We start from the raw sequence: 9,525 nt of genomic DNA, 5'->3' as shown, positions 1-9,525 counted from the left end.
TGAGAAGTATATTTCTCAGCGATATTTCAAAAAAAAATGAGAGGAAAGAACATAATTTTTTTTTAATTATATATAATATTAGGAATGCAATCAAAAATTAAAAGGAAAGAAATCAAAGAATACAATTTACTTCTTTCGTTTTTCAGATTTTCTCATATTTATTTACCTATCACATCATGCATGGATCAGCTATATATACTACTTCTATGCCACAATTTCTTGGATGATTTGATTTGATACCAAACTAGAGAATATGACGGAATACTTCTCTAAGGTCATTCTACTTGTAATTCTTCATTTTTTCATACTTTCTACTCAAGGTTCTCTTGGCCATCAAATCAAGAGAATTGCTCATTCAAACATCAATCATGAGCCTCTTGTTGTTAAGAGATTTTTGTCCATTGAGTCAAAAAGACTAGTTCCGTCAGGTCCCAATCCAGAAGAGTCTCCAGATGTGCCTCCTTTCGATAAGAAGTCATTGTGGTTTAGGTCAAATAGACTTGTTCCTTCAGGCCCCAATCCTGAAGAATCTCCTGATGTACCTCCTTTTGATAAGAAGTCATTATGGATTGGGTCAAAAAGACTTGTTCCTTCAGGTCCAAATCCTGAAGAATCTCCAGATGTGCCTCCTTTTGATAAGAAGTCGTTGTGGATTGGGTCAAAAAGACTTGTTCCTTCAGGACCGAATCCTGAAGAATCTCCAGACGTGCCTCCTTCTGAAAAGAAGTCATTATGGATTGGGTCAAAAAGACTTGTTCCTTCAGGCCCAAATCCTGAAGAATCTCCAGACGTGCCTCCTTTTGATGAGAAGTTATTGTGGATTGGGTCAAAAAGACTTGTTCCATCAGGACCGAATCCTCAAGAATCTCCCGACGTGCCTCCTTTTGATAAGAAGTCGTTATGGATTGGATCAAAAAGACTTGTACCTTCGGGCCCAAATCCAGAAGAATCTCCAGATGTGCCACCTTTTGATAAGAAGTCATTATGGGTTGGGTCAAAAAGACTTGTTCCTTCAGGCCCAGATCCTGAGGAATCTGATGAAGACCAAGGAAGAAGACTGAAGAACGCCTACAATCGTGCACGTAGGCAGCAGTTCAAGACGCCACGTGGACAAACGAGTCATGCCGTAGTTATGGAGAATTCCATGCAAGATGCGACAACTATGGAAAGGGGACTAACTGCCAAAGTTATGGAAGCAAATCAAGACTGATGAGACCGGAAGCATTCATGGAGGATATTCACAATTAATGGCTATAGTTGACCTGCATTTAAATTCAATAATCAAGGCCTATTTGCATGGCCTGACTTAAGGCGTATTATTATTATGTTTACATTATCGTTTAGTAGTAAGGCTTATGGCTATGTATGAGCCAAGCATTCTCATTGGATGGCAGTTAAGAATATAAACACAAAAACTGAGATTTATCTCAATCCTTCTTGTTCTTCATTTACTTGTTGATCAAGAATCCATCAGAATCTCCTGACGTGCCTCCTTTCTGATAAGGAGTTGTTATGACTTGGGTCAAAAAGATTGGTTCCTTCCGACCCAAATTCAGGAGAATCTCTAGACATGCCAATGAAATTTTGTCCGATCCTAGTGAATCACTTTCGCCACTAAGATTTTAAGTACACATCTAATAAGGTATGTACCAAACATTTAAGTGGGAATAAAATGAATAATGCAATAGCATTACATAGCCATTAATTTCTACTTTTTTATATGGTATGGATTTTTACTTATTAAATTAACAAATTCTTATTTTTCTTCTTTAAGTTATTTGTTATGTGCCTTTTGTCCAAGATAAAATTATTGAACATAATTTGTTTTGTTTTTTCTTTAACATAATGTGTGGATTTTGTCTAGTATACAATTGCACGAGAAAAACATTGGGAATTTGTTATCGCTCAGAGTTTAGCAGAACGTTTATGCAATTCAACAATTTGAAATATTTTTTACAGGATTTGCCGACTAACTACCATGTAACCAAATGCAGGGATCTTGGATCCATTCTTCTAGGATGTAAGCAATTCAGAAACTGAATTTTATTGATAATAATAAATCGAGTACAAATTAAGCGATGAAAGAAAACACAGAAACATATCCTGGTATATGATTTTACAAAGTGAGATACGGATAATCCTGAATCTCCTTAAGGTGATAGCTCCTGCCCATCGGGTGCTTAGCAGGTTACTGAGCTTCACCTCCCAAAATACACCACCTTAACCTGATCAGGGTACGTAGCACTATGCGGAACAGACCTCTGTCGAACTGGCTTGAAATCGACATCACTCAAGAAGAACAAAAATAGATGAAAAATGAAATCGTTGGACGGATAATCCTGAATCTCCTTAAGGTGATAACTCCTGCCTATCGGGTGCTTAGCAGATTCACCACCTTAACCTGATCGGGGTAGCACTATGCGGAATAGACCTCTGTCGAACTGACTTGAAATCGACATCACTCAAGAAGAACAAAAATAGATGAAAAATGAAATTGTTGGAGAGAGAATATTTTTCTATGATATCTGAAAGTTGTCCACTATGTGGTTTGTATATATGAAGTAAATCCCAAAGACAAAACCGAGTTAGAAATCTTTTCTAACGGTTAGTTTGAGACGAAATTAAATTTCATCCCTCACAAGAGATTAAAATTTAATATGATAATAAACTCTATCTCGTAAGAGATTAGAATTTAATTAGAGAAGAAAGTCTATCACATTAAAATTTAATCATCCAACCAATTGTAATTGAATTAGGAATCTAGTCAACCTTTGACCAAAAATATAATAATGTTTTTCATTATCTCAGGCCCCAAACGTACCTATGCCCGAGCCTATCCGCCCGACCGATCGGACTGCGGCGACTTGCATGCATGTAGTGGTTTGGCCCAACGACTCATGATGTGGAGAGTTCTATAACACAAAACCTTGGGTGTCTTTGCGCTCAAATTATAGTCCAACACTCACTCTTATAAATTAACATTCTTGTTGCTAAGTTTCCAATGTGGGACTTTTGCATTCACACACACATCCCTTTCTTTGGGTTTCAATGAGCGATTCACACATGGTTTTTTTCAATAATCCCCCACATGAATGTTTAAGAATTTTGATGCCTAGAATAACATCAGCAATAGCTAAATCTTTCACGTTAAAATTATTTTCGAGCATCTTCTTGGCTTTTTTAATAATTTCAAAGTTATTTCTAAGAATCAACATGTCATCAGCATATAAACATATATGTAATAAATCAAAACACTGAACAGAACATGTAGTACTGGAAGGAAAAGAACTTCTCTGAATTTTAACCAAAATACAATAAGTACATGCCACATTTTTAAACTTCACAAAATCAGGTAATAAGCATGTTACAGATTCTGAAGGATGTCCTAATCTTAAATGCCAAATATTTTCATCTACATTAGAATTCATCTCTAGGGAGCATATGAACTTCCTTCCTTCAATTTCTTTAAGCATGTATAGTCTGATTACTCACTTTTCTATTATCATCAACAGGGAATGATAGTTATCCTTCTCTTGTACGTTGATGATATGGCTATTGGAGGAAACAATCTAGATTTAATCAACAAGATGGAGAATCGTATAGGTTCATGTTTTAAAATTAAGGATTTAGGGGAATTAAAATTTTTCTTGGGTTTGGAAATTGACAGAGATGAGAATGGATTAAACTTATCACAAAGGAAATATGCATTGGATCTTTTAGAGGGAACATGTTTTGAAGAAGCTAAAATCAATAACTCTCCTATTGATATTAATAATAAACTCTCTAATACTAATGGTGCATTTGGTACAGGGGTAATGGGGTATAATGGTTACAAGAGTAATTAAATTTTAAGTTTACTTGTGTTTGTTATTTCAGTATAACTTTTACTCCTGTAATAAATTTTAGTAATTGAGCGTATTTTTTATATATAAAGTTTACTAATGGAGGGACATAGGTAATAAAAAGTAATAGCAAGTTTTATTCTAACTTATTACCCCCTTAATTAAATCCCAAAAAAATCACACATACGGAATACTTTTTCTCATTACGTCTCTCTCTGGTTGCAACTCACCATGGACGATCTACACTCGTCTCTCTCAACATCTGCGCTTGTCTCTCTTGACGGACGATTTGCGCTCATCTCTCCCATTGCAACCTAGAAGCTCGATTGACGATCTACACTCATCTCCCCCATCGCAAGCGCCCTCTTCTCTCTTTGAATTCCCAATCTCTCCCTCGAAGCTTCTAGGTATGGCCTGAATTTCTCTTTTCACTGATAATTTTCTATTTCTATTCTCTTTGCTTTGCTTTTTTACCCTCTTCCCTTGTTTATATGCTTTTGCTTTAGGGATTTTGCCAATTTTGTTAAACGGCAGAACTTTTCTTTTACGGGGAAGAAGTTTTTGTGGGTTACAGGGGGAAACAAATGATTCTGATGTGGTTGCATAGATAAAACAGTCTAGATAAGAGAAACCCTCTCTTTTAGTCCTGAAACATGGGGACATGTTCCCACTTTGGGATTCTGCAAAGCAATAAAGTGATTGAGTCCCTTTGATATATGGGTGAATCTATCTTGTTAAAGTTGAGTTAGTTTTTGCAGATTTGGATGTCTATTATTATGATAAGCCAACCATTCATGAACTGGTTGGTAACTTCTAGTGGGAATGATTAGTTAGTTCTATGCATTGAACTTTAGCCATATGCAAATGTCAGAAATCACATGAGCAGTTAGTTGGTGTTTGGTTGAAAACAGTTAAAACATTGATTTAATATTACCCTTTAACCTAGCATTGATTTCTTCGTTTCTCCTACACGCTTTCCTCTCTTTGTTTCTCTCATTCGGTGGCAAAACTTTTATTGCAGTCTAGAGCACCACTTGGCGTAAAAGGCTCATCTCCTATCCAGAACTAGGCCTATATCTCTGTAGAGCCCGAATTCGTGAGAACACAAGTCTATAAGGACTTCCTTCCCATTATGGAAACAACTAAGGATATCAATGCTATGATTCCTATTGAAGCAGCTAATCATCTTGATTCAGCCAGCGATTTGGATAGCCTGATTGGTGGAGTGAAGTTAGGAGTGAACAAGGCAACTGGAAGGAAGGCTTGACAGAAGGCCGGCTATGCACAATTAGCTGAAGAATAAACACTATTTAAACTAGCTCTTTCTTATGATTAGTTATCTTGTTTTGAATTGAAAAAGTATCTTGTAATAGGAGAGATTCCTAGGAGTGATTCCATTGTTGAGAGTGATTCTCATACCTGTCTTTCTATTATATCGTGTCCTTGTTAATCAAGTTTCTAAATTTCACAAGTGAGTTCTTCTTCACATCAATTTGGTATCAGAGGTTGCGATTCCAACCATGCCTACGAGGAACGGAAAGGACTATTCAACAATTGAACTTGATCTCACTGACCCTACACAACAAAGTGATTTCTTAATGTCGATGGCTCAATAGCTTCCTGAAATTCTGAACGTGGTGCAGCAGGTGCCGACTATTTCATAGCAACTTGTTCTGGTGACTGAGCAACTAAGCCATATGAGGGAAAGGATGGATGACGTAATTGCAACTGTTGAGAAGAGTGGTGCAAAAACGTCAAAAGAAATAGAAGAACCAACAGGTGTTGGAGACCATGGACAGCACTCAGGAGCCCATCGCCAATGGTCATATTATACTGGAGATTGACACCGCACATTTATGCATGAACTAGGCCCAGATTCATCACGTTCCCCTCAATGTTCTAGTGTTCACTTAGACCAAAGTGAGCAAGCAATGAGGCAGATAAAGGTAGACATCCCTGAGTTTGACGGTAATCTTGATTTCCATGAAGTGATGGATTGGTTGATCAAGGTGGAGAACTTCTTTGAGTGGTTTGGTATGTCACAAGAGCAGAAGGTTCGTTTCATCAAAATAAAGTTCAAAGGTCAAGCATGTGTATAGTGGCAGAGTCTTGAAGAACAGAGGTATCATTCTTGGTTACCGACTATCACTGATTGGCGAGACATGAAAGATTACATAAGAGAAGAATCCCTTCCCCACAATTACAAAGAATTGGTGTATCGGGAACTACTAGCTTTGGAACAAGGAAATAACACTGTCAGGGAATTCAACACAAAATTCCATGAATTAAACGTCCATTCCAGAATTGTTGAAAATCCACAGCAATCGCTAGCAAGATATAAGAGGTGTCTGAGAGAATAAATCTGCAGGGAGCTAGAGACAGCTAAATTAAATAATGTTTGAGAAGCATACCAATTAGCCCTTAAAGTAGAAGCCCGTTTGAAAATGCAATCTACTAAGCAAATTGGTGGCCAGTATATTAACTCAAACTATAGGAGTTCTAGGCCAATGAATACAATCAGTTCAGAGAATCCACGCAAACCAGAAGGAGGAAGCGGAACCATGAACATGTCACAACCATTCCAAAAGGGAAGAGATGCCACCAAACCAGAATGCTACAAGTGTGGAAATCTAAGCCACTATGGCTATGTTTGTCCCGGAAAAGGGAGTCGTATATCTCTCATGTGTGAAGGTGATGAGCTAGAAATTTCTGAAGGCCCGAACAACACAAATGATCCAAAAATTGGCGATGAGGAATTGGAGGCATCTAAGTTACCTATGTGTGTTATACGATGAATTTTAACTGGGTAGATTGTGGAGCCAAGTGTGGAGGATTGGCGTCGAACAAACATTTTTTGAACCCGATTTGAGAGGAACGGAAAGTCAGTGGACGCTATCATTGACGGAGGCAGTAGCATGAATGTCATTTCGTAGGATGTGATATCACGATTGAGTTTAACTCCTGAAAAACACCCCAAGCCATATCAAGTAGGCTGGATTGATGACACTACAATTCCAGTCCGACAACGGTGCCTAGTCTCTTTTTCACTCAGTCGGCAGTATAAGGATTCTGTAAGGTGTGATGTGATACCAATGAAAGCTTGTCATATTTTATTGGGTCGACCATGGCTCTATGACCGGGATGTGTCTCATCAAACATGACCAAATACATACTCCTTTTCTTTTGAAGGCAGGAAGATCACTTTTCATCCTTTGGAACCCGAGAAGACTGCACAGGTAACTACTCCTCTTATGTCACCTATGCTCTCTTTACAACAACTTCATTGTGCTAGCAGGGAATCCCAAGTGGTCTTCATATTGTTCACTCAAGAGGCTCACATGAACATGAAACCGAATATAGCCCCGAGGATTGATGCACTCATCCGCGAATTCCAACAAATTTTTCCAGAAGAATTGCCTCAACAATTACCTCCTACATGGGGTATTGAACATGCAATCGACCTAGTACCGGGAGCTGCCCTACCAAATATACCTCATTACAGGATGAGTCCTCAAGAATATGAGGAGTTGCAACGCCAAGTACAAGAATTGCTAACTAAAGGTTTCATTCAAGAGAGCCTCAGTCCTTGTTTTGTTCCAGCCCTCCTCACCCCTAAGAAGGACAGGACATGGCGTATGTGTGTCGACAGCCGGGCAATCAATAAAATAACTATCAAGTACCGGTTTCCAATTCCTCGATTGGACGATTTATTAGACCAATTGAAGGGAGCAACTTTATTTTCCAAGTTGGATGTGCGAAGTGGGTACCACCAAGTACGAATCCAACGTGGGATGAGTGGAAAACAACATTCAAGACGCGTGATGGTTTGTATGAATGGAAAGTGATGCCCTTCAGCCTCTCAAATGCACCTAGCACATTTATGTGACTAATGAACCATGTATTGCGCAGATTCATAGGCAAATCGATGGTGGTCTATTTTGATGATATCCTAGTGTTCAGTAAGGGAGTGGACCAGCATTTATAACATCTTCGTGAAGTATTGCAAGCCTTACAACGGTAGCAGCTTTTCATTAATAAGACCATGTGTGAATTCCTCTCCAGCAAGGTAAAACTTTTTGGTTTTATTGTTTCAGACCAAGGTCTTAGTATGGATCCAGAAAAAGTGAGAGCCATTGCCCAGTGACCCACACCATGTAGTTTGTTAGAGGCGCGAGGTTTCCATGGTTTAGCCTCTTTTTACAGGAGGTTCATCCGTGGATTTAGCTCGGTTATGGCACCAATTACAGATTGCCTCAAACATAGGGCTTTCTATTAGTCAAACGAGGCAAAAAAGGCTTTTCAAGACATGAAGAGGACGCTTATCGAAGCTCTTATTCTTCGGTTACCAGACTTTGAAAAGGTATTTGAGCTGTCATGTGATGCATCCCAAGTAGGGATTGGAGGAGTCTTAAGTCAAGAAGATAAGCCAGTTGCCTTCCATAGTGAAAAAACTCAACGAGGCTCGGTGTCGCTATTCCGCATATGACTTGGAGCTATATGGGTTGGTGCAGATGGTGAAACAATGGCGACCATACCTACTACACAATGAATTCGTTCTCATCACTGACCATGATTCCCTTTGACATTTGAACTCCCAACAAAAATTAAGTTTTCGCCATGCACGCTGGATGGGGGTTCTCCAACAGTTCATTTTCTTGATACGACATAAGAAAGGGACAGAGAATAAGGTTGCGGATGTGTTGAGTAGGCGTGCACATCTATTTACCACCATGGTTGTTGATGTAATTGGGTTCGAGAGCATAAAGACCCAATACAAAGATGACCGTGATTTTGGTGAAATCTAGCAGCAATTAATGGACCAAGAAGCTTCCAATCAAACACCCTTCAACCTGTATGATGGGTATCTCTTTTATAATACACTACTATGTTTGCCTTTGGGATCACTAAGGGATTTTGTGATACAAGAGATACACGCTGAAGGTCTTGGTGGGCATTTTGGCAGGGAGAAGACATTGCAATTAGTCAAGGCTCGTTTCCATTGGCCACACTTACGTAGAGATGTTTATAGAGCTGTGGACCACTGCCAGGTTTGTCAATTCAATAAGGGCACCAGATGTAACACCGGCTTATACATGCCATTACATATTCCTGAGTACTCGTGGGAGGAAATCACTTTTGACTTTGTTACAGGTCTACCAAGGACAGCTCGCAAGCACGACTCTATACTTGTTGTGGTTGATCGGTTCTCTCGCATGGCTCATTTCATACCATGTCATAAGACCAACGATGCTTCCAATATTGCTGCCCTGTTCGTTCACAAAGTTGTGCGTATCCATGGCGTCCCACGAACTCTCACTTTTGACTGCGATCCAAAATTTGTGAGCCATTTCTGGAAAACTTTGTGGAACCGATTGGGTGCCAAACTCCAATACTCAATGGCTTTTCATCCTCAAACGGATGGCCTTACGGAAGTGACAAACCATAGTTTTGGGAATCTGTTGAGATGCCTTGTTAAAAAGCATAGTACAACCTAGGATCAGCTCTTACCACATGCAGAATTTACCTTCAATTCTTTGATAAAGCGCACCACTGGCAAGGCTCCTTTTGAGGTGGTATTTGGGCATCAGCCTAACACTCCTATTGATTTACTACCTAGACCCTGCCCTTCTCGTTGCAGTTTTGAAGGAAATGCATAAGCAGAATAGTTACAAGCCATCCATAC

This window comes from Tripterygium wilfordii, chromosome 19 (assembly GCF_013401445.1).
Source record: "Tripterygium wilfordii isolate XIE 37 chromosome 19, ASM1340144v1, whole genome shotgun sequence".
Classification (NCBI taxonomy): domain Eukaryota; kingdom Viridiplantae; phylum Streptophyta; class Magnoliopsida; order Celastrales; family Celastraceae; genus Tripterygium; species Tripterygium wilfordii.
The sequence above is the reverse complement of the archived record's forward strand: the minus strand, read 5'-3'. Positions refer to the sequence as shown.